Genomic DNA, 27,368 nt, shown 5'->3' with positions numbered 1-27,368 from the left:
ACTATGTTCATAGCAGCATTGTTTGTAATAGCCAGAACCTGGAAACAACCTAGATGCCCTTCAATGGAAGAATGGATGAAGAAAGTATGGAGTATATACATATTAGAGTATTACTCAGCAGTAAGAAACGAGGACTTCTTGAATTTTGCATACAAATGGATGGAAATAGAAAACACTATCTTGAGTGAGGTAAGCCAGACCCAAAAAGGGGAACATGGGATGTACTCACTCATATTTGATTTCTAGCCATAAATAAAGGACATTGAGCTTATAATTCGCAATCCTAGAGAAGCTAAATAAGAAGGTGAATCCAAGGACAAACATATAGGCATCCTCCTGAATATCAGGCGATGAAAGGGACATAGGTTTTAATAATTAATGTGTAAAACACAGGGTGAAATATAAGCCTGCCAGAAACTCTTCTAATTCACACGTTTAAAAGTATGTTTTTAATGCCTCCCTAAATGTGCCCAACCAAAAATAATTCCAGAAATATGCAAAAAAATGTGATGACACCACTCTTGGCACCTACTACTCATAAACCTAGATTCTGCGGCACCGACCTTGATATCTAAGATCACATGGTTTGTGCTGTGGTATGTACTTCACCATTTACCTATAAAGTAACAAGGTTCCATCAACACGTTTCAGGGTCACTCTGCTCTTTGGAAGGGAATATAAAAGCAAAAGTCATGCAATGAATGCACGGTGGCGAGGAAAGCACGCTACACACTCCCCCCCAACATATGCACGTGAAGATCCTGTATCACTCCACGAGTTTTCCGACTCCTGAGTACTTCCCGGGAGATTAGCAGCCTTAAGTGTGAGGCAAGCCTGATCTAAATAATGAATTCTAGGCTAGTTTGAGCCACAGAGTAAGAGTCTTTCTCAAAAATATCCTCTGAAGCAATAAATGCATACATGCAAGAAAAGGTGGGGGGGGGGAATTTAAGAATGGTGAAATTGCTCACCAAAGATATAGCTAAAACTAAGTACGCATCTAGTGGGTGAAGGTGTGTCGTCACATACCTGTATACTAGCCAAGACTCTCAGAGGATACCCTCCCTCTTCTCCTCTCAGTCCATATCCCCAACCTCCCCTCTTCCTCCACCCCCACCCCTCAATCCACTCCTCTTCCTTTCTGTTCAAAAAAGGGCAGGCCTCCCATGTATATCAGGAGCATCTCTGGGATGAACTAGAAAGCCAGTGCAATGGAAACTCCCAGGTATCTATGAAAGCTACCATAGTTAACACCCCTAGCAAAGGGAGATATGGAGCCCGAAACAGTCATCTCCTGTAGCCAGGCAAGACTTCCCTGGAGAGATTCGGACCCTAACTCAGCCACATAACCTTTGACCTACAATTTACCCTCCCTACAGGATACACTGGGATCAAAAATATGCTGGCGCAGAAATTATGGGAATGCTCAACCAATGACTGGTCCAGCTTGAGACCCATGCTAAGAGAGGGAGCTCACCCACGACACTGTCCATCATTTCTTAAGAACCTACAGTGAGAACAAGCATTAGGGACACCATTATTACTTATTTATACATATGGAGATCAACTGTACCCTGTTAGGGTTTTAGCCCACATGAGTATTTACCTGCATATAAGAAATGTTCTACTTAGCCGGGTGGTGGTGGCGCACGCCTTTAATCCCAGCACTCGGGAGGCAGAGGCAGGCGGATCTCTGTGAGTTCGAGACCAGCCTGGTCTACAGAGCTAGTTCCAGGACAGGCTCCAAAGCCACAGAGAAACCCTGTCTCGAAAAACAAAACAAAACAAAAAAAACAAACAAACAAACAAAAAAAGAAATGTTCTACTTGAACGCCTTTTGTAGCTCACTGAGATGTGCTGGCCTCCCTCTGAAAGACATGCAACACTGACTAAATGTCTCAGGGTCGTTTCAGTAGCTATTGCGCATGAAATAATCCATCCTGGGCTCTGCTGACTTTCTCACTTACTTGACTGTTAGCATGTTTCTTTGTTGGGTCACTGTGTTCTCTCACATGGAAGTTGAAAAACAGATCCTGAAAAATGCGTCTCAAGGTACAATTCGTTCTACTAACATACCTGTGCATTCCCTTGACCATGATGAGAGCTAAAGGGCACTTAAATACCATCTGAATGTTTTAATTAACTTAAGGTTAACATTTAATTCTTTTCAGAAGAATCCGTCCTTTCTTGATTGGATAGCTGTAAAATATATCGTAGGTTCACTGCTAGCTTAGAGTTCCACAAAAATAATAATTAAGTACCATAAAATCACTCAGTCTTCCTAGGTGAGGCAAGTTTTCTCTGCCCTGTGAAGGCATGAACCCATGGTCTCTTGAATTTTTATGGGTGCAAACAGTTTTCCCCTGAGCTTCAGGAACAAAGTCCTGTTAACTGCATGCTCATCACCATTACTCTTCTCTATAGAGGATGACCAGGTGTCTTTTGCCATGATCCAGACTCACATTAGTGCTTAGCTCAACACCAACGACTGTGTTGTTAACTACCCAGGTACTGGACCCATTATATCTTGGCAGGTACCTGAGAAACAAATTGTGGAAAAATACATTTCGTACATGTCTTAGGGTTTTTATTGCTCTGAAAAGACATCATGACCACAACTCTCCTAAGGAAAACATTTAATTGGGCTAGCTGACTTACAGTTTCTGAGGTTCAGTCTATTACCATCATGATGGGGAACATGGCAGCATGTAGGTGGACATGGTGGTGGAGAAATAGCTTATAACCTTGCATCTTGTAGGTGACAGGAAGTTGACTGAGACACTGGGCAGTGTCCTAATCACAGGAGACCTCAAAGCCCACCCTCACAGTGACACACTTCCTCCAGCAAGGCCACACCTACTCCAACAAAGCCACACCTCCTAGTATTGCTATTCTGCATGAGATTATGGGGCCAGCTATATTCAAAATAGCACAGTATACTTTGGGTTTAACCAGTATAATGATAAAGTTTCTTGGTCTTTTTGTATCATTTTGTGAGCTATAAAAATGAGTTGTGAACTCTGATGTGAAAGCCTAGGAAGGGATGTCTTTTTCTCTGTAAGAGATATTTGCTAAAGTTCCATGGTCAATATTGTTGTGATAGGTGGTAAATCCATTACTTAAGCATATGTGAGTATCACTAAAAATATGGGGATTATCATAACCTCTAAATATATAAATTATACAATCTCATGTTTACTGGTATTGTTAGTGACAAGCTATTTTCTTAGTTAAAGGTTATACGTTGAACATAAAGTTGACCTAACAGTCTCAAAAACACCTTTTGTCAACATCATTTCAAAATACGTGGGGGCCGCTAATCCGTTAATGTCAGCATCACATTGCAGTACATTCGGAAATAATGGGGTAGCTGCCCAAAACAAAAAGAGGCAGCATTATTTGGGGAATCCCATTTATTCTTACCTAGAAATTATAAAGGTTCGTCAGTCTGTATTAGAGTAGCTTTTTAGTAAATTCCTTGGTTGCAAGATTCCATTTATGACTGCTATTAGGTTCACTGTGACCTCATAAGTGTTAGAAACTTAGAAATCTATTTGAAATGTGTATCCAAGACACATCTTCTTTACCAAAGGTAAAAATATAATAGTTACATCGATCATCACTAAACACTCAAAACTCTCTGTATACGTCTAAACCTTCAAAGCCATAAATATACCTAGTGACCCCATGTTCTCTTCATTATCTACTTGTAGAAAACAGAGTGTCCACTTGAAAAGTTCACATCATTTAATTTGTTTGTTCCCTGTCAAGGTGTTTGTTCACTACTGAGGTTAGTTACACCATCATTTCCATACTAAAGCCCATGAAAACAATATAATGGCAACCATAATTAGGGATACATCTTTCACAGGGCACCTGAAAATCTCACGGGCGTTAATATGGTTTATGTTATTTCTTACAGGATTATCTTTAAAGTTCAACATACATTGAAGGTTTACCAGAAGCTCTTACTTAGAAGCAAAACATGAGGAATATTTTGGTCAAAACAGTGCTTTGTGACAAACAAGTCTTTTATCATATCACCTGGAGAAGCCCATATCTAACAGAGTTAGGAAACATCTTACATGAAGAATAACAAATTATCCAGAAAAATATTGTTTGGGACTCATCGTCTCCTACGTGGGCAATTAAAAATATGTTAATACTAACATTACTAGATACCTATAATACCTTAGTTGGATACCTACCATCCTCATGATCACCATCTCTTGTCTCAGGACTTGGAAAATATCTTACTCATTACTGTGGTGAGGGCCATCATCATCTCTTTATTGTTTACCAGAAAAAAATCCATCATGTCTAGAAGTTAAATGAACAGTAAATCTTTTTGCCAAATTGCTGAAAATACCACAGTTATCTTGTGGTTACCTTCACCGCAACCCCTGAAATATCACAAAATAACATATGCACTTACAAGCTAAAATATATCATCAAATTCAACTGGTCTATCTAAGAAATCTCAATCTTAATATTGTAGCTTGGACTACCATCATCACTTACCTGTATAGCCACAAAATACCATGGTTACTTCTAGAGTTAGGGCAATTGTTATTTCGTAGTTGTAAATTTCAATTCACACTTCATACCTAAGTAGCAATATTTTACTTTCTTACCTAGCTATTTACAGAATCCAGGCCAATATTACCATGGGTAAGGACACTATCATCTAATCTCTGGATTCCTTCATAATATATTGGTCACTGCAACAATGAGGACACAATTTTCTTTTACCCAAATACATGCCAAATCCTATTGACTCTAAATCTCTTAGTCATTCAAGGTTCTTCATGCTCTGACTTCTGGGCCCTCAACAGCCCCGGCCAGCCCTCACCTCTTCTTTTATCTTTCATTCTAAGCAGTTGAACTTCCTTAAACCCTTGTTGGGTTTCTTGGTTCCAGGAAATAGAATGATGAAACAAGACCTTATTATCTAATGAGGTCTGAATATTGCTATACCTGGGAAAACTCAGGGTTCAGTGCCCCTGAAATTGGTCATAATCACGATAGGTACACTATGGAAGGTGATGAAAGCCACATAGGAGGACCTTCTTTTAACAGAGTCAATTACTAAGCATTTATCAGAATATGGAAGTAATAAATAAGGTCATAGAAGTACTATTAAATAATGACAACTTTATTTTTGCTTTTCACATGAATATAGTACGATTTGTGTAGATTAAAATGTGTCCATTTACTCTGTATGCTTTCAAATACATTATTTTTTAAAATTGTTACACTTACTATTGCTGTGAAGAGACACCATGACCATGCCAACTCTTATAAAAGAAACTATTTAAATGGGGTAGCTTACAGTTTCAGAGATTTAATCCATTATTGTCATGGCAGGAAGCATGGTGGCGTGCAGGTAGACATGGTCCTGGAGAAGTAACTGAGAGTTCTATATCTGGATCAGTAGGCAGCAGGAGCAGAGAAAGAGAGACATTGGGCTTGGCTTGAGCTTCTGAAACCCCAAAGGCTATCCCCCAGTGACATATATGCATGTGCATTGTGGCAGGCAAAGGTTAATACTGGATGTCTTCCTCAATCATACTGCCTTATTTTTTGAGATAGCCCACTGTTCTTGGAACTCACCAATTCAACTAGAGTGGCTGATCAACAAACCCTAGGAACCATTTCATGTCTGCCTCCAAGCTCAAAGATTATAGGTGTGCACTCCAATGCTCCATTCTCACATGGATGCTAAGGATTGAACTCAGATCCCAGGGCATACACAGCAAACACTTCACTATGTCATCCCCTTGCCAGCCCCTAACCCCAACTGTATTTCTTTTGTGTGCCATGCATGATAAAGAGCTCAAGATATAAGGATAGTAATATTTATCAAATAAGAAATTACATAATTTTTAATAAAAATAAACAATTTAGATAGAAATGTAACAGATAAATTCACAAAGGTAAAAAGAGTCACTTATCTGAGAAGAAATGTGGTCCTTTAATAGCAATTAAGCTACCTTGCCTTGCTAGTTGGATTGGGTCAAGTTTCAATAGTTTAAGAGGTCAGCTTACTATGTTGAGGTAATATGTACAATTCCACTTTTCTTCCCTGAGACTGGCAATTTGGTTGAGATTCCAAGAAACATTAAGAGTTCAGGGTTAGGCCAGGCAGTGGTGGCCCCTGCCTTTAACTCCAGCACTCAGGAGGCAGAGGCAGGTAGATCTCTCTGAGTTTGAGGCCATCCTGGTCTATAGAGTGAGTTCCAGGACAGCCAGGGCTGTTATATAGAGAAATCCTGTCTTGGGGAAAAAAGAGTTGGGGGTTAGTCCCCAAGCAGTTAGTGAATGATTGCTGGAGGGTGGGGTATTTTACTTCTTTATTTGGGCCTGTTTTTGGTCTTCACATTCTTCCTTGACAGATGGACAAGGTCAAACCATTGACAAAGCGTGAAGATGTCCTTTCTTCTATAACTGCTTCAGGAGTGAGAGGGGTTGCTGGAGTCTTAGAGTCAGGGCCCTGCTTAGCATTTCTGATCTGTTTTAGGGCTGCAGGGTTACCAAGCACAATGGACTTGATCAGGATTTAGGGGCAGGAGGGAAGCATTTTGTAGAGGGAAGGGTCTGGTTACTGCAGGAACCTGAAGGCCTGATTGTGAAACAGCCCGAAGGTCAACAGGTCCTTGGTGGCAGGAGATGGTGGAGGTGCTAATGGCTGAGATTTCTGAGACAATACCATCTGGAGCTTAATGGGTTTTGTGTAGAAGATATAAATGATAAAAATGGTAAAATGGTAAACAGGAACCAAAGACAGAACAAAATTTAAAGCAAGGGGCTAGAGGAGCAAAACACATCTAAATGCATCCTATAAATCTTCTTAGAAGCTCTGCCAGACAGTACATATATAATTTCTTTTATGTTTTCTAGAATTTTGATGTATTCTTTGAGATTTTAGGAGACCTTCCTCTACTTTTCTTGAACTATTGACCCAGAAACAATAGGTTTCTTGAAGGCACATAAGCATGTGCCTCCTGCTTCTGCAGTTAGGAATATCTAGTGTCCTTTGTTCCAGAGGATTATTTCTGTCAGGGAGCTGAGGCTTTGTTGCTATGCCTCTACAGCAGCTACCATGGTCTTAAAGGTACACTGCAGAATAAGACAGGTATCTCGGCTATTTCTTGTGTGTCTAGCTCTCATTTGGTTAAAGGGGTCCTCTAATAATGGATGAGCTCAAAGTCACCTCTTCCTCCACTGGGTTATTAGCTGGGAACACTTCAAAGTGGGAGATACAAAGCATCCTTAGGATTTTACTTTTGTTATGTTTGAGGTGAAGCTATGGAAAACAATAGTGCTTTTTTTTTTACCACAGAGCCTAGATTGTAGAAAGCATCAAGAGATGGGGACTCTTTGAATCTACTTCCTCCTGTAGCAGACAATCTGTGCATCGGGATGGCGACCACTACTGTCCAGCAGCTCTGAGACTTAGTCTGGAGGGCTGGATCTAAGTTGGAGCCATATAGAAAGGAGTATCTAGTCCTTTTGTGGCTAACTCTGGTATTTGCTTCCAGGATCCAAATACATTGGCAATCTTTCACCAATTGACTAGAATGAAAAGTTCCAGTATTGAGCTCTTTTTGCCCAAAGGCAGGATATAATCATTTGTACACAAAAATTGGCCAATAGTGGAATGATTGGAAGGGGCCTGACAGAATGGGTCTGGAAAGGGCAAAGTTAAAGGGAACGCTGAGGTCTCACTTGGTTTTATGTAGAACCCCAGGTACTTTTATTTATCAGAATGTCAATGTCCTCGCTTACCACTAAGTGATTACCTTTGGTGCTATTTAAAGGCAAAAGGAATGAGTTTGGGCTTTACTTATGTTGGTAACATTGGGTTTTGACTACATGTTTACAAAAGCTGTATAGAAAGCATAACCATCCTGATCCTCACATAGCTCCCATCCATAGGCAATAACATTGGGCAACCAATAAGAAAAGGATTCGCTTAAGATTGTATCCCTGACCTAGGATAGCCAACGCAATTCTGTATAATAAAGCAACTTCTGGAGGCATAACACTCTCTGACTTCAAACTCTACTACAGAGATACAGTACTGATAACAACCTGGTATTGTCATAAAAATAGGAGGAACAATGGAACCAAATTGAAGACCCAGATATCCATCTACATACCTATAAACACCTGATTTTTAACAAAGAAGCAAAAAATATAAAACAGAAAAAAGGAGAGCATATTCAACAAATGGTGCTGGCATAACTGGATGCCATCATGTAAAAGAATGAAAATAGATCCATATCTATTGCCATGCATAAAACTCAAGTACAAATGAATCAAAGACCTTAAAATAAAACCAACCAAACTGAACCTCATAGAAGAGAAAGTGGGAAGCAAAGCATATGGTTAACAAGACAAAACAACAGCCTACAGAATGGGAAAATATCTTTACCAACCCTACATTGGACAGAGGGCTGATCTTCAAAATATACAAAGAATCAAGAAATTGGTCATCAAAAGAACAAATAATCCAATAAAAAATGAGGTACATACTTAAGCAGATGAATTTAAAATGGCTGAAAGACACTTAAGGAAATGCTCAACATCCTTAGACCTCAGAGAAATAAGAATCAAAACAACTCTGAGATTCCATCTTATACCTGTAAGAATGGCCAAGATCAAAAACACTAATGAGAACGTATGCTGGAGAGGTTGTGGGGTAAAGGGAACAGTCCTGCATTGCTGGTGGGAATGCAAGCTGGTACAGCCCCTTTGGATGTCAGTGTGGCAATTTCTCAGAAAATTAGGAAACAACCTTCCTCAAGACCCGGCAATACCACTTTTGGGTATATACCCAACAGATGCTCAATCTTACCACAAGGATCTGTGCTCAACTATGTTCATAGCAGCTATGTTTGTCATAGCCAGAACCTGGAAACAACCTAAATGCCCCTCTACCAAAGAGTGGATAAGGAAAGTGTGGTACATTTACAGAATAAAGTACTACACAGCAGAGAAAACAAATTACATCTTGAAATTTGTGGGGAAATGGATGGAACTAAAAAACATCATATTGAATGAGGTAACCCAGACCCAAAAAGACATAAGTGGCTTTTAGACATAAAGCAAAGAAAAACCAGCGTACATACAAATCATAATCCCAAAGAACTTTAGCAACAAAGAAGATCCTAAGAGAGACATACATGGATCTAATCTACATGGGAAGTAGAAAAAGACAAGATCTCCTGAGTAAATTGGGAGCATGGGGACCATGGGCGAGGGTAGAAGGGGAGGGGAGAGGAAGAAAGGGGAGCGGAAAAAATATATATAGCTGAATAAAAATAACAAAAAAGATTGTGTCCCGTATCTTTACAGGATGGGAACCAAATACACCATTTCTGATCAAGCTCTGGGCCCTATCTACGTTTTACCTTTAAAATATATTTTGTCACTGGGACCTTTCGGGCTAACGTCTCCTCCTATTGTAGCACATCTAACTATGGAAGAGGAAGTATAAGAGAATCCTTAGGACTGACTAGAGATGCTAACAGATCTTCCATGGCTAGGGAAGAGATTTAGATGGCCACCTCATCTACAAACATCTTTGTGTTTGTAGTCAACAGTCAGAAACATTAGACAAAGCTCCTTCTCTGTTGATGGGTAGAATGGAAGGGGAAGAAACATTTGGAAACATAAAGGACTCCCAGAGGGCAGTGCAACAGGAGAGTCACAGCTGTTTGGAAAGAGGAATTATCTTCCAGTAAGACTGTATTTTAGAGCAAGCAACAGCAAAGGAGTTGATTCCTTCAGACATAAGTATATTGGTAAAAAGACAGTGAATGTGTTACCAGCACAGAATCACCACTACCTTTGACTTTCTGTATACAGTTAGAAACAAGGTTATAAGTCACGTAAGTGATGGCCTTGGTTCAGGAAGAGTCTCTGAAATGACCATGAAGAAACATATTTAAGATGAATTCTCCAAGCAAAATTTTGTCTTATAGGACATCAAGAAAAGAAGAAAAAAGGAAGGAAGAAGAAGAAAGAATGGGGGAGTAGGAAGAGGAAGAGGAAAAGGAAGAAGAGGAGAAAGAGGAGGAAGAAGAGAAAGAAGAGAAGGGGAAGGAGGAGGTGGAGGAGAAGAAGAAGAAAGAAGAAAGAAAGAAAAAAGGAAGAAGAAGAAGAAGAAGAAGAAGAAGAAGAAGAAGAAGAAGAAGAAGAAGAAGAAGAAGAAGAAGAAGAAGAAAAAGAAGAAATAGCTTTTAAAAAGTTTCAAGTAAAAGGACCGTGGTCTCTCATTGGGATTTGGAGGTGTCTGTGGGTAGATTTCACCTGCGTGTCGCAGGAAGAGATGATAAAGATTTCCAAGAGATTCACAGAAATAGGGTCTTTGTACTTCCAGGCTGGAATAATCTTAATTCTGAGCAGATAAATCCAAGGTGACTTCTGTTCAATCCGGACAGCATCAAGTGGCCTTTTCTCCTTTTGGGACAGTTTTAAAACAGACACAATCCCTTAGTTCCCAGTGATATTCTGAAGTAGCTAATGAATCTCTGGCCCTAGTATGAGGACTATCTGGAGGAAGAGCCTGAAGTAAAGGATTTCAAAGTGGTTGATGGAGTTTGAAGTCTTGGCGATGATTCAAGATCCCAAAAGTAGAAGGCTGCTAAATCTCAAGATGAGCTTAAGGAGATTACACCTTTCATCTTTCCATACTGAATGTGCCAGGCTGCATGGAGCTAATTTTGAGAGCAACACACACTCTGTGAGCGATATTGGTAACGAAAGCCAAGCCATTGCCAGACTGTAGGGACCAGAGAGCCGAAAGTGGGGAGTAAGGTATTCTATAACAAGAATGGTAACCTCTGAGGCTCACTCCTTTTTCGCTTTGAGGAATGCCTCTCCTCACCCTATAAATAAATATCCATTAGAACTAGTAGATATATATTTTTTAAAGATTTCTTTTCCTTTTTATTCATGTGCATGTTTGTATATCTAGGGACGTATATACTTTTGTGAAGCCAGAAGAGGTCAGTGGATCCCCTGGAGCTGGACTTCCAGGCAGTTGCAAGTTGTCTGAAATGAGTGCTTAGAATCCAACTCAGGTTCTCTAGAAAAACCGTAGGTGTTTTGATCCACTGAGCCGGCTCTCCTGCCCTATAACTAGTGATGTTTCTATACGGCGTCTGGGGTCACTGGCTCAGGCTCCAAGCAGTTAGGCTCCGAGTCCTTCAGAGTGGGAAATTGTTTTTGGCCCCGAGTTCTTAGTTATCCTTTTCGTCACTACAGTTATTTCTGGCAGGGTTTTTGTTCCTCTGTAGATAGTTTATAGCTTATAATTTGTACAAGACATATATTTGAGTTATTAATGGGAAGGGGAAATGCAATCTTCAAAGTAACATCCTATTGTAGTCTTGACTGCTTTATTGGACAAGAACCAAGTCTCGTAAGCCTGCTATCAGGACTAAGTAGAAAAACATCTGTAAAGCCCGTCTGCCGGCTCCACAGGTCTTTCATCCTTCTGCCAAGGCCATTTCTACAATTTTACCTTTGCATTTAATTGGAGTCATTCTGTGTAATTACTAATTTTTTGCAAGTAAAATGCATACTAGAAAGACTGTAATTTGTAAGGCTGTTTTTTTTTTTTTTAACTCTTGGGATCGTAGTACCTATTGCCTCTAGAATGCAAACAATACTGTTAACAGGCCGGATGGAATCTAAAGTTAGTTGTTACTGCATCCTAGAAGAGAACCTGGGATCCAGATTGATAATCCAGATTGGTAAAAGGGAGAGGGGTTGGGTCAGGATGGGGGAGGACAATTTTTTAAAATTTTCTTTTCACCTTTCCTGTAGCAGTCATAGAACCTATAGAAAAGGTTGAACAAAAACCATGAAATATATCTATGTAGATTGCTCTGAGATCGATTATCAGAACTAAATAAAGTCTTTTCCCGGGAAAGAGTACTTTTCCCTGGTGTCAGTATGAGGGCTCTGTCGCTCTTAGAATACTAGTGAATCATGCACTAATCTGTTGGCTTTGTGGGTCCAGACCTAAGACTCCAGGCCTTATGAAGGAGGAGGATGGAGAAAAGTGCTGGTTTTGTACTACTGCCGAGTAAAGAGCTGGGCATAGTGGTGATGGCTACAAACCTGAAGCAGGATGAGAAAACAAGTTGAAGGCCAGTCTGGGAAATTTAGGGAGACCTGTCTCAAAAGAAGAACATAAAAAGGAGCCTGGGTGGCTGGGGGCGACAATGTAAGCCTTTAATCCCAGCAAGCAGGAGATAGGGGCAGGCAGATCTCTGAGAGTTTGGGGCCTGACAGGTCTACAGAGGCAATTTCGGTCAGTTAGGGCTACACGGTGAGACTTTTCTCAAAAGTGGGGGATGGGTTTTGAAGCTCAATGACAAGATATTTGCCTAAGTATATACAATATCCTAGGTCCAAGGATTGGCCCCACAAGAAAAAGGGAGAGAAAAAGGGATAATAAGTTAGAAAGCTGAGAAGGGCAACATCATTATGGTCCTAGTATAGCCTTAGATGGAGAGCATGGGTGCTAGTTTCTCAGGTTATAGCAGGTTTCATAACCCTAACTCTAACCTAAAAAAATGTTGGACCAGACATTTTTCCAAAATACTAATTTCATTGATTGTTTGGGAATTTCATACCATGTACCAAATAACACTCACTTCCCAGTCCTCCCAGGTCTGCCCCCCCTCCCCTTGTGATCTCCGCCCTCCCCCCCAAAAAAGGAGAAAAAATGAAAAATAAAAACCAGTCCAAATGTGTTGCCCATATAATCCCTGGAGCATGGTCAAACTCCCATGACCAGCCCCTTAAAGAAACCTGAGTCCTTCCCAAACCACATCCCTGCCAGAAGCCATCAACTGTGAGAGCTTCACTTCAGCATCCTTATCACAACTCTTAAGAGTTCTCTTTGATGCCTTCCTGTCTAGATTGTTAACTTTTGGGGGTGGAGGTGGGGGTAGAAGTTGGCACAGAATCCTTCTCTGTCTCTCTCTCTCAATTGTGAGTTCACAGTCATCAATGCCACTGTGAAAGTAGCTTTCTTGCTTTTTACAGTCAGCAGGAACATGACTCATAGACTTCCACATGGTCTCTGGTGATAGCATGGACCATGGACACCATCATCATCCTTAGCAGCAGCACAGGCCAAGGTCATCAATGTGGTCCCAGGTACTACACAGGACACTGTGATGTTTTAATAGGTCTGGTCCCCAGAGACTCATGTGTCTGAACGTTTTGCCCATAGGGATTGGTACTATTCAAAGATGTGTCTTCTGGAGTAGATATGGCCTTTTTGGAGGAAGTGAGTCACTGTGTAGGCGGGCTTTGAAGTCTTATAAACTCACGTCTGAGATCAAGATATAGAATTCTCAGCTCCTTCTCCAGCACCATGTCTGCCAGCATGTCTCCTACCATGATGCTAATGGACTAAACCTCTGAACTCTAAACCAGCCCCAATTAAATGTTTTTCTTTCTAAGAGTTGCTGTGGTCATGGTGTCTCTTCACAGCAACAGAAATCCTAACTAAGACAGACACTGACACAAATATGGTTCCTGCTGGTGGCCCAGCCCATAGATATCAACACAGCTTTGGGCAGTGGCAGCATAGACCACAGACATCCCCAAGGCCTTCAGTGGTAACACAGCCCACAGACATCACCATGGCTTCAGAGAGCAGCACAGACCACCATCATCTGCATGGCCTTTGGTAGTAACACAGGCCACAGACATCAACACCGGCCCTGGCTCCGGTATCACAGACCCAGACATAGCCCTCAGCAGCAGCACAAGCATGGACATCAACATGGCCCCTGATGGAACCCTGGACCATTAATATGGCCTCTGGCAGCAGCTCAGACGATGGATGTCCACCTGGTCTCCAGAGGTAGCACAGGCCTCAGACATCCACATGGCTTCAGAGAAGGCCCAGATCATGGACATGATCCTCCAGCCTCAACACATCATGGTGCAGTGGACCGCAGGCATCAACACAGCCTCCTGAGTTAGCACAGACCATAGAGGTCTTTGAGGAGGCCCACTCCAGAGAATGAACAATTCTTCACCTCAGACTTCCCGTTGTTGCTCAGAGCTAGGGCAACTGCGCAGTTTGGAAGTGCGTTTTGGGGGGCTGAATCTGTGAAAGCCTCATGCTCCTGGACAACAGCATGTTGGGCTCGCTCAGCAACAACATATTCCTCCTTCCCCCTCAGCTTCTCTCGCACTTGTCACTGCTAGTCCCGCCTCTCTCCACTGTGTCCTCCCAACTCTGTTCTTCCATCTTTCCCCTCTACATCACATATGGGTTTGTCATGCAGTGTGTCAGACAGTACGTTTTTTTTTTTTTTTTTTTTTTTTTTTTTGCTCAGACAACTTTATGTGTAAATATTCACTGCAATGAGTCATTGGTCTAGTTCAAGGTTTCTGGTTTCTGAAGCACCATAAATGGTGGCCATTTTTTTTTCCTTCTTTTTTTTTTATTGAGAAAAGGAAAAAAAAACAAGTTTCCACCTCCTCCCAGCCTCCCATTTCCCTCCCCCTCCTCCCCCCCTTCCCCCCTCCTCCCAACCCTTCTCCCCCTCCCCCCACTCCTCTCCCCCTCCCTCTCCAGTTCAATGGGCAGTCAGGGTTCCCTGCCCTGTGGTAAGTCCTAGGTCCTCCCCCCTCCGTCTATATTTAGGAAGGTGAACATCCAAACTGGCTAAGCTCCCGCAAAGCCAGCACATTAAGTAGGATCAAAACCCCGTGCCATTGTCCTTAGCTTCTCATCAGTCCTCATTGTTTGCCATGTTCAGAGAGACCAGATATATCCCATGCTTTTTCCTTCACAGTCCAGCTGGCCTTGGTGAGCTCCCAATAGATCAGCTCCACTGTCTCAATGGGTGGGTGCACCTCTCGTGGTCCCGACTTCGTTGCTCATGTTCTCCCTCCTTCTGCTCCTCATTGGGACCTTGAGAGCTCAGTCCAGTGCTCCAGTGTGGGTCTATGTCTCTAACGCCATCCATCCCCAGATGAAGGTTCTATGATGATATGCAAGATATTCGTCAGTGTTGCTATAGGGTAGGGTCATTTCAGGTTCTTTATCCTCAGCTGTCCAGGGAACTAACTGGGGACCTCGGCTTGGGCTCCTGGGAGCCACTCTAGGTTCAAGGCTCTTGCCAACCCTAAGGTGGCTCCCTTATCTAAGAATTGTGCTTCCGTGCTCCCTTATCCAACCTTCCTTTATCCCAATCCTCCTTTTTCCCCAAGTTCCCCCCATCCTCCCCTTCTGCCTTATCTCTCCCCATCTCCCCTTACCCCCTTCCCACCCCACCCCCAAGGTCCCAATTTTCTCCCAGGCAATTTTGTCTATTTCCCATAGCCAAGAGGATAACTATGCGTTTTTCCTTTGGTTCACCTTCTTACTTAGCTTCTTTAGGATCACCATTGTAGACTCTTGTCTCAGACATCCCGCTGTTGCCCAGAGTCGGGGTGAAGTTGTGGTTAGGCAGGGTGTCTGGGGAACACCCTGTGAGAGCTCCAGGCTGCTACTCACCTCTCTGTCTTTGATGTCTACCATCCAAGGCTCACTGGGCTTGACTTTTGTGCTTGGAGCCTGGAGGCCAGGCCACTGCCTGGCAATCTCTATCTCCTAACAGGGCAAGCAGCTTGAGCTGCAGCAGCCAGAGTGACTGTATGTTGGGGGCCAGCTGGCTGGCCTAGGACTGACCCTATTCAGTAATGCCATCTGGTTCTGCAGGACCAGCTCCTCCATGCCCTCCAGTAGCTCGTAGATGGGAGTCTATGTTGAGGTGGACCAGGCCCAGATGGCAGCCAAGTTGGTCAGCCTGGGCCTTCCAGTCCAGAGTCCCCAGACAATATTTTTGAAAAAAATCCTTTGGTGTAGAAAACTAACTACCCTGTGTTTCACAGTATATTCCTGGTCTCTCTATAAGCACACACACACACACACACACACACACACACAAAAACAAAAACCAAAAACCAACCAACTAACCAAACAAACAAAAAACCTTGCCATCATGATGACAACTATAAATATCTCTGAAACCAAATGTTCTCACGGTGAAATGTACACCCAGTTAAGATCTGTCGATTATAGTGTTAGGTAGTTAGTCGCTTATTACCTGTAATCTCAGTCTTTGGGAGGCTAAGAAGGGAATCAAAGAAGGTTTGGGGTAAGCCTGGGATATATAGTAAACTCTATAATATTCTATGCTATAGAATGGGATGCTATCTCAAAGAAAGAAAGAGAGCAGACAGTCACTATGACTTTCTCTTCCTCTTACCTAGCTTGTGCTGTGCTCTCAAACTCTATGAACACTGTTCCTGACCTTAGTTTTGAGTCTGTTTGTAAATTCGTTTGTTCACAAGACTAGGAACCTCCAAGTGGGAACCCCAATTACCAGTAACAACAGGAAAAAATAAAAATAATGATGCTGTTTCGATTTTTCAAACCACCTAAGTGCAAGACTGTAATAAGTGTGAATTGGCATTCACAGAACACCTGCAGAGATTCCAATTCTTTTGTGTCCTAGCACAATCAACCGGGCCGGAATACATGGATGGTTATAGAAATAGAAATAGTTCATTAAGAAATAAAAGAGAACTTCAGGGGTAGAAGTGAACTAGTAAGCTGGGAAGGTAGACACTCAAAAGTCTTGTGACTCATGAGTTTTGATCCTTCCTAGAGTCTATAGCTCTTGCCCTGTCCTAGAGACCTTTCAGGCTTTTCTCACGCATGCTCTGTGCTGTCACAAACAGTCCATGGTCAGAGATGTTTCCAATGTTTCTGCCAATTCTCTTCTTTTATATAGGAATACTGATATCATTTTCTCTACACCCCTACTCTCCCACCTCAAGACCTCTAATAGGGACTTAGGGTCTTGACAAAACTGAAGCAGGCACTTGCATGGTACTTGTACTAAAAAGCATTGACTCACTTAGCCCCTTACAAGTAAACGTGGTACGAAAGACCGGCACCTCTGTTCTCATTTTGTGTCTGCCTGCCTCTTCTGCAAAAAGCAGAGAGAAGTCATTGTCCTAAGCTTGCTGTCCATTTTAGTTCTAGGAAATAAAGAAACTCAAGACGGTAGGCTCCCCTAGACAAAAATAGTTCCTTTGATAACGAGGCCATGCCTGGAGCAGAAACAACCATCTTTCAGAAATAAGATTGATTGAGCCCATAGAATTAGGGTGACAAGGTCTTTTAAAATCAGAACAGAGACAGTGGTCAACTAACCTACACCTTCCCCAGTACTGCTGCGCCATCTGTCTTGCCCTTTGTCTAAGCCAAAACGTCATGTCAGTACTCCAAAGGCAGACATGCGATCAGCAGACCTCTTTATCTGACCTCTTCCAAGTGTAGCAACACTGAATAAATCTCCTCTCTCTGCTTTCACCATTACTTAACTCTTTAGTTGGCGTACTGGCATGAGTAGCTGGTCCTGCTTTGTCCTAAATCTCTGCTAATTAAATTGGCTCAATATAGAAAGGTATGATATTTTAATTATCTATTTGAATAAAAAGTTGCAATTCTTGACCATATTCACTGCCTGGTGCTCCTAGATCAGAGTCTCAGGTAACGGTTGGTCTTGGCTCAGAACTTATGAACATGCTTCTGATTGATATGCAAGGAGCTAAAAACGTGTAAGGTGGGAGCTGAGGTTTACTTATAAGCCAGCAGAAGCATGTTCTGGAACAATTTTAGCTAAGAACTAACAACTAAAATACACAGAACTAGTAAGAATCATATTCTGCCACTGAAAAGACCACTGGAATTTGACAGTAGAAACCAAGTCTGGTTCCAATCATAAAGCCAAATCTCACTTAAAGATTCCTTCTCTTAAAATATAGGTAATTTGACCAACAATTCAACAAAATGCTGAATTTTTAGAAAACTGTCTTGGATAAAAAGTTGGTTTTAAGACCAAGCCAATGCTGGCAGTAGTCAATAGTCACGATCTTCATGGGCCAAGGCTACTCACCCTTGGCTTTCAGCACCTGTCTCTACTTGTGTCCTGGGCATGCCTTCTGATTAACTCTGATGTATAAGAATGTAGAAGTTTCAATTTCCGTTCTCACAAGAAGAAAGGGAGCTGCACAAACTAAAACTGACTAACTCCTTTTGGGGTCAGAGTAGAAATTGCTACTCTGAAAACCGGAGAGACACAAAGAATCAAGTTTACCAGAATAGGCCTCTGCTGACAGTAACTGCTAAGAGCAATCAAATGGTCATTGAGGAACTGGGAAAAGCTGCCTCTGGACTAACGGGAACCACTTCAGAACTACTGCTAGCTTAACTTTTACAGAGGTCCACATGCTTTTATAGGCTGATTTCCAGGAGTCACACTAGAGGTGCTGGGATTAGTCTGGGGGTCCTCCCCTAAGTCATTCCATGCTGTGTAAACCAGGTTTTTCAGACTATCCTTTGCTTCAAGAGACTCCATTTTAAGGATGAAGGATGGCTCTGTACCTTAGAGGCTATATGAACAGTACCATCTGTCTGACACTACCCACACAGCACAGACTAATAACTTATTCTTTAAAGTAGAAAAAGCGCCACCTTATAAATTTATCAATGTGAGCCCCTGGGCCTATTACAATGACATCAGGAAAATCAGGCATTACAAATTATTGGCCATAATGAACTGAGAAAAGCTGTAACTCCCTCATCTGCACCCCATAAAAAGGAGGGCATTTAACACCACATTGGTAAAAGCCCTATTGACCTGTCAGGTGACAATACAATGTATATATTAAAGGGCAAGCAGGCAGAGAACTTCCCAGCATTCCAGGGGCTTTGGCTTGTTTGGTCCCTGCTATTGACATAGTCTATTCCAAGTGCCATCTGTTCATGCATCTGAACCTGCTGTCCATCTTATTGCCATTCGCTCACCTAGAACAGATCTTGCCCTTCAACTCTACAATAGCCACAGGCTTACACATTGATTCAACAACTGGACTGAATTGTGAGGCTCTGGTCCTGCCTGTGACCTGACAATGTTTCCTCCACGAGCCAAAGAGTCAAAGACCATCTAATGAAAACCCACCACAAAGAAGTCCTGTCTGAGGTGCTGGTCAGGGTTGTTTAAGGGTCTCCCTAACATTACGAGATATTGCTATTCTCCTTGGCCACCAACAGATGAAAGGTACATCTCTACTGATGAAGACACCATATACTTCAGACATAGGGCTCAGAGACCCCTGATACAAAAGTGATTTGAGTTTCCTCCAGGAGGACAAGCTTTCATGGTACCAGAAGGTGCCAGCCAAGTTTCCAAAGGATGGTACTAACCACAGTCCTACTCAGCTCTGATGCCACAACAACCCGAATGGCACAATAACTTTAAGAGAGCAACGGTGATACCTTGGTGGTAACTAATGCTCTCTAATTGAACTGAAGACCCACTCAAAAAGAGGGAAATCCTGCCTGGTATTGGAAACGTAGCCAACTCCCTTGGGCAAGTGAAGTCATGGATCTTGATGGAGAACCTACAACCGCCATTTACTAAGTCAGCACACTCCCTAACTACCTCCTAAATATTTGTCCTTCTACCCACAGATAAATGTAGTCCTCACCCCTCATCAAGAAAACTTCTCTTTGCAACATAAGGATATCATTATTAAAAAACTACAACCAATCAAACTGCAGACTTGTGGAGCCCAGTCCCAAAGAATGCATCTACAAAACTCCCCTTCCTAAGGTTCAGCAGACACTGCAGAAGACGGGGTGAAAAGATAATAAGAATCAGAGGATCAGAGAGTTTGGTGATTGTATCTCATAGTGATGACAGAAGCTACACCCATAAAGTCTCAGGAATGTGACTGTGTAACACAAGCTGAACAAGGACAAAAACAATAGACATGCTAATGTGGACCCATTCAGGGAGGAGAGCCCAGGAGGCCTCAGGCAACCGAGAAATACTAAGAGAGAGAGAAGTGTTCTTCTCCTGAGAAGAGCTCATCTCTTTCTTATCCAATACCAAAGGTTAGCTCTGAAAACTTACATGCAAGCAGCATTATACAGACTGATCAGATTGTACTTCTGTATGTAGAAATACACACACACAAACACGCATTTATATACACATATATGTATGTAATGACAAAAAAAGAAGCCACGAGTTTGAAAAAGACTAGGGAGGCATATATAGGAGGATTTGGAGGGAGGAATGATGCAATTAATATCTCAAAAGATAAAAAAGAAATAATTAAAATTAAAAGAAGAAATACATAGTAACACACCATCATGTCCTGTTTCCAACATGAAGATATCATGGACATCTGTATCCTCAACAGCATAAAGAATAAGAATTTGCCTGGACTGTATTTTTGTTTGTGCTGAATTATTTTCACGATACTTCTGCTCAATTACGAGGGTAATGTATTTTCCAAATCTTGGTGCACTAAAATTTGCATCGGTATACCTTTATATTTGAATGAGAGCTTAATGGGGCGTAGGAATCTAAGTTCAAAATCATGTCCTCCCATATATTTAAATTTATCACAGTACTAATTTCCAACTACAACATTCCATTGTACTGCTGTCACTAAAAAGAGCACTCACGGCTGGAAAGTTTTCTCTTGGCAAGTGTGGAATTTTAGTTGCTCAAAAATAATTAGGAACATTTTAAAACTCTTGATTAATCAAAAGCTTGTTATAAGAATGTAAAAAAGATATTTTGGGAAATGATATGTACCAAGTGTAAGACAAACTAACTCGGAAGACTATAGGAACAAGAGAGAAGATGAATTCACTGTGTAAAGCATTATAATTCTTAATAACTATTAAAGGACCTATGAGCAAAAGGGAAAATATTATAGAGCTACTTGGGTTTTCCTGTTAACCTGTTCTTTTCTCAAAATCCAGCTTATTAAATTATAACACATTTATTCATGACTTTTATGGTTTTATATTCTTATTCTATATAGAGTATACATTATGAAATCTATAGATGCTGTGCTTTAAGATTTACATAGAGTTATCTACACACAGAATTTTGTAACTTGATATGTTCACTCAATATTATTACGGAGACCCATGTGTATCGCTATGTATTCAATTACTACATTCACTTGCCTTAGAGGAGAGTCGCTCTTTCTAAGGAGCTCTTTGGGAGAAACTTTAATAAAATAGATCAATAATTTCAACTGGCAGTGACCTTTACCCCCAGTGACAACTGGAAATGTTTGGACTCATTTGGAGTTATCAGAAGTAGAATTCAGGGAGTAGAAGCCAAGTGATGCTTCTAAATATTCTGCAGGACACAGGACCATTGCAAGAGAACAAAAAATCGGTTCCAAAATTGTATAGTACTAATGCTTAGAAACCATGATATACCCCAAAGCCACATATGGTACATTCCTGAAGAAATCCTGGGTATAGAGAACATAGTCCTCCATATATGACCCAAACATAGACACTTTAAACTAAAAGCATGCTTTCTGCTGTTGCATCATCATGCCTGTGCCTTTACTGCACTGGAGACTATCTTCTTGCATGTGGATGCTGGTTAAACATTTTTATGGCAATCATTATTGCTTATTTTACAGAGTTGTGTGTGTATATAGGTTTGGTGGTGTGTGAGTGTGTGTTGCGAATATTATAGTGGGAAGTGGGTCTATAGGCTTATTTTCTTGATTCTGCATGTTTACTGAAAAAATATGAGGTTTAAACTAGACTCAATATGGTAGCCTAACCGTTTTTTGGCTCCTATACATGTAAAAGCATCTTTTAAACTAATAAAACATGATTCTTCTATGCAAAAATAAATATGCATTACAGATAATACTCAGATCAATAATGAGGAAAGTTAAGGCACGAACCAAGTTAAAGACAAATCCAAGGAAAACAGTTACAGATGACAAACAGCAGAATGGGTGTGTAACTGAGTCCAATCCAGCTGTTCATAGTAAGTGAGGAAAGGTGATTTGAGCTCCACTCATCGCCCAGACAAGAAAGAATCTGATGTCTACAAACAACTATGTTTTGGATTACTATTAGCTATCATTGATTTTCCAAGTAGCCAGAGAGCTCTCAAAGAAGCAAATGACCTATAGGGATGTCTTTTAATCTAGACAATTTATATTTCCCCACTGAAGCAGTTTTTCTTCCTGCAGTGGAGTACTCCATAGTTTATACTTCAAAACTTTAATTTGTAATCTCTGGCTCCTACTTTTTATTGCAGGGAGGGCAGCAGTGAGACCGGGTCCCACCACGCAGCCCAGTCTGTCTTTGAATTCCCTACTGTTCTCAGGCTTGTACCATTTAAGCCCTGTTGGGACAGGTTTTGAGGCTTTTTACATCTTAGAACTGGGTGGAGGCTGAAGATGCCAACCACTTTTTTCTAGACACAGGGATGACTGTTGGTACACCTCACTTACATCCAAGCCGGAACTCCTGTAGCTATGGCGTCAAGTCTTTGAATGGCTTAAAGCCAGCACTTCCATCTAAGAACACAGAGCAGAATACCCAGATCTTTCCCTGTTGGCATCATACAGAACAAATACACCCAGCTGATGTGTGCGCAAGTGCACGCAGGCTCAGTGAGTAGCAGTGATGGGGCAGGGTGCCCGACAAAATAGTCCTCTGGGTGCCACAACTTGCCAAAGCTGTGAAGTAAAACTGGGATATGGGAGCCAAATGGAGATAATATGAACTGTTTTTAAATATCTTCCACATTTATGTATCGGCTGGGGTGGTGGAGTTCAGAGGACAACTAGTAAGCGTTTGTTTGTAGCTTCTCCTTGATGACTCGAGGGAATCGAACTCAGGTTGTACAGCTTAGCAGAAAGCGTCTCTACTAACTAACCTGGTAAGCCCACTAGTGTTTTTGTTTTTGCTGTTGTTGTTTATGACGATCTGTGCAATCTAAGACTGTTCAGGGTCACACACTGTAGTGTTCTGTCCCTTTAGTTTACTCATTTTTAACCTGGGGTGTTTTGTTTAAGTATTGGGGTAGAATCCAGAGGCTCTTGTTTGCTCTACCGTTGAGTTACAGCTCCAGGCTTAGCACTGACAATTTTAATAAAGGTTAGCTTCATTTATTGTGACCTAATCCCTCTGTTCATGGTTGCCTGATGTTCTGTTAGAATCCGGTTATGAATCTGTGGCAAAAAGACCTTCATAAGTGGTGTTTCTGTCCTTGCTAGTATATTACATCAGAAGGCTCAGCATGTTACATAACTGACTTGCCATTTAGTTAAGGCAAGGCCCTCCTGCTTTCTTTACTATAAATACAAACTCCCCCCCCCAAACACACACACATTGCAGTTAATAAGGTGTCTACAAGCCACAGCCTGGTTTTAACTCCTGTTCGCCCTGAATTCTCTGCAGGTGCTTTTGCTACATGTCAGGAACCAGTTTCTTTAGCTTCACCCCTGCTTTTGCTCCTGTTTCTAAATTTCCTTTCTCAGATGACACTGTCAATCATCCTCCACCAGATCCTCTATCTGAGGCACCTTTAACTTCTCCCTGCACTCAGCCAAGACACCTTGTTGGTTCTCAGAAGCAGTTCCTAAATCAGATACCTTCTCTATTTCAATGATCCCACAGCCTTCTAATCTACCTGTACTCTTAGGGTATCTCGTCTCTCTTTTCTAGGCCATTCTGTATGCTCTACCTAGATTTTTCTCCCCACATTTAAATCTGATGGAGTCACTCATTACCCTGATCAGTATTAATTCTGTATCTATTGATCTTGATTTCTGTATAGATGATAAGTATCCAGGATCTTTATAATACCATAAAAACTGTAATTTGACTGTATCTACCTCTGATGTGGGAGAGTCTTCTGTTTTGTGTTGATTTCATTGGTTAATAAAGAAACTGCCTTGGCCCTTTAATAGGACAGAAAATTAGGTAGGCGGAGTAGACAGAACAGAATGCTGGGAGAAAGAAGCCGAGTCAGGCAGTTGCCATGATTCTTCTATCCTAGACAGACACAGGTTAAGATCTTTCCTGGTAAGCTATCACCTCGTAGTGATACACAAATTATTAGAAATGGGTTAATCGAGATGTGAGAGTTAGCCATTAAGAGGTTGGAACTAATGGGCCAGGCAGTGTTTAAAAGAATACAGTTCCCGTGTAATTATTTTGGGTAAAGCTAGCCATGCAGGAGCTGGGTGGGAACGCAGCCCGCTGCCCCAATCACTACACACCTCCTTATCCTCAACTACTCCCTGACTTTCCTCTAAACTCACACCAGAGTGAACTCACCATCCCTCAGAAACTTCCAGCTCATTGCCAACTTTACACATTCATTCCTGTCACTTCCTTAATTTGGGATTCCTCTCCTCACTCACCCCAGTCCCATTCTCGCCTATGCTTCCCAGACTTCTATGAATTACAATCTTGTCTTTAAAGACTTTCTATTTCCTTCTTCACCACAGTGAGTTACCCTCTGCTCAAGCCTATCCACTCCCCAGTTCTCATGACTTTCTTACTCGGTGTTAGGCCCATAGAGCACTTATAGCATAAGAGAGAAGGGCTTGCTGAAATAAATCGAACAGATTTATTGCCATGAAATGGGAGAAAATCATGGAGATGGGAGCCAACATTAACAGTCCACTGAACAGAATCCCACAACTTCTACAACACTTTTTCTATGGCAACGGGGGGGGGGGGGGAGAGTGGAGAGTTGTAGCAATTCTGGGGACTTAGAAATGATTATTAGGGGGATTGATGAGATTGTAATTGAATTGTAATGAGCCCAAGAGACAGACATTATCTTGTAATAGAAGATAGATGTCTACTTAGTTGTACCTTTATTTCCTAGTCTTTCAGTCTTTTAAGCTAGGTAATAGGACTTGCGGGGGGAGGTAGATGGCAATTATGTTCCTTTGGCAGCTTTGCAGTCTGTTCTTTTTTTTTTTTCAGTCTGTTCTTAAAGCACGTGAGGAGGAAATTCAGTGGGGAAGGAGTGTGTGAGAGATAGGGAGAGAGAGATTTCATTTTCTCTAGGTGTAACAAGAATATTTCCAAGTCATTTCCAGTTTCTTTAGAGTAAGTTACTCAATATGCTAACAAAATAAGACAAAAATCCCATCTTCTTTTGGAGGCATTGGTTTGTGAGTTCCAAAAAAAGTATTTAATGCATGTTTTTTGAGTGAATGAAAAATAATTCCGCTAACAGTAGGCATCGGCAGTTTTCTAAAGAGACATGACACTGATATAAAGCTTTGCAGATCCTTGTATGACACATACGTGTTTTTCACACAGACTGCAACAATATATGTAGCCCCACTTCATGGCAATCTCCATGTCCACATTGCTTAATTCCTATTTAGTGGGCTTAAGGACATGAAGTAAATTCAAAAGAGTCAAGTTGTTTTCCTCTTCACACGAAAACATACTTACTACTAGTAATAAAACAGAGCAAAGAACATGCTTGGATCAAGGTCATACATCTCATGCTAAAAGATGCAAACCAAAACCCTCAGGGTGAAGACTTTAGTATTACAATGGATGATATTACTCTAGGTTCTCCAAAGGAACGAATCAGTGACCCCCTCCCCCCCCAGAATTTTCGCTGCCTTTTTGGGATCCTCTTTCTCCAAAGGGCCTCAGCTGAAACAAACCATTACAAAATCATGCACTAATTACGAAGGGCAGTGCCTTCCCAGGAGTAGAGGAGGCCACCCCTAAAAATGCACGCCTAGCAAATAGCAGTTGGCTACCAAATTCATCCTAAGGGTAAGGTTCATCTACCTCCTGTGGAAGTAGATGTTCCTTCTTAAACCGTATAAATCATGACAAGTTGGACAAAACATCATCCCTTTCCTTAGCAAAACACACAAGTTTATCCACAAAGGTAAAAGAGCAATATCTGCCTTTCAGGGACCATAAGAAGATACTGATTAAATTCAATGAGGAAAAGACTTCTGAAAACAAATTGTAGTTATATATCTTAATGAAGTGTATGCATGTGTTCTTTGTAGCATGGGTATAGAAGTCAGAGGACAACTTTTTGAAATCCCATTAGCTACTACCATGTCAGCCTCAGGAATTGAACTCAGGTTGGCAGGCTGGCAGAAGATGCCTTCGCCTGCTGAGACATTCAGTAGCCCCAATTTGTAATTATAAAATAGCATATATGTGTAATTACTTTCAGACTTTTTAAAAATCATTTAATCAGTGTTGATTATATAATGATGTCAATGGCTTGTACTTGAAATTGGGTTAGAGAAATGGATCAGCTGTTAAGAATACTTACTGCTCTTCTAGAGAACCCAAGTTCCAACTATGTGGCATGGCTCCCAGTTACCTGTAAACTCAAGTTTCAGGGGATCCAACTTATTTCCAGCTTCTGTGAATACTGCATATTGCCAGTTTTTTCTTTCTATTGTACTAATGTAATAATACTCTAGAGAAATGTTTCTCAAGTATCATTATGCCTGCATATCACCCAAGATTCTTGTTAAGATGAAGTTTTTAATTAATGGGATAAAGAGTCTACATTCTAGGGTCATTTCTAGTGCTGCTAGATCCAAGAACAAGGCTTTGAGCAGGAGAGTCTCACTTAGAAGTTCTCAATAGTGGGGTCATCAAAGAGTTCTCTAAAATGTTGTAGTTCATCAGAAGTTTCAACAACAGGGTCTTTTCTGTGTTCACGGTACTATCTTTCTGTTGCAGTTCCAGAACAATGCTAGCACATGAGCTATGATGACTTCTGGGACATATTATCCCCTGAAATTCTATCCCTGTATATGAGGTAACAGCTGAAGCAGGAGAATCCGGCTCACGTTTCCCTCACCCCCTCTCCTGAAATAGAGTATAAAAGAATCCTGTGACCCGCCTTAAAGCAGACCTCTAAGGAGGAATTCTTTTATACCACGAGGAAGGAGTGTCCCATTCTCTAAAGATGCAGGGACATATGGAAGTATTGGAACAAACAGACATTACTAAGCTTTCCAAGCTTATTATGGAATGTCACTGCATAACCTTTTGTCTTCCAATTATGTTTCTGGCAACAGACCAGAAAAATACAGTTCCCGTGTTTCTTTGACTCTTCGTTTCTGAAGGCTCCCATGTCACATAGCACTTAACATTGAGTAAGTTATCACCAGCTATTCTTTTTATTATGTATTTTCAGCTATAAGTATCATATTACAAATACAAAATGTGCTCATTCAAATCGTGGTTCCAAGGCCAGTGGCATTAATATCACCTGTTGGTAATGTGATTTGAGAGCTTTACTTCAGACTTATGGCTTCAGAATGGACATTTCAAAAACCCTGATGGAAATATGTGTATGTTAATTGTAAAAAGTAACTGCTTCAAATATTTTCCATGCTCCAAACCTATCTTTTTTTTTTTTTTTTGGTTTTTTCGAGACAGGGTTTCTCTGTGGCTTTGG

The sequence above is a fragment of the Microtus ochrogaster genome, chromosome X (genome assembly GCF_000317375.1).
Source record: "Microtus ochrogaster isolate Prairie Vole_2 chromosome X, MicOch1.0, whole genome shotgun sequence".
NCBI classification, from domain to species: domain Eukaryota; kingdom Metazoa; phylum Chordata; class Mammalia; order Rodentia; family Cricetidae; genus Microtus; species Microtus ochrogaster.
The sequence above is the reverse complement of the archived record's forward strand: the minus strand, read 5'-3'. Positions refer to the sequence as shown.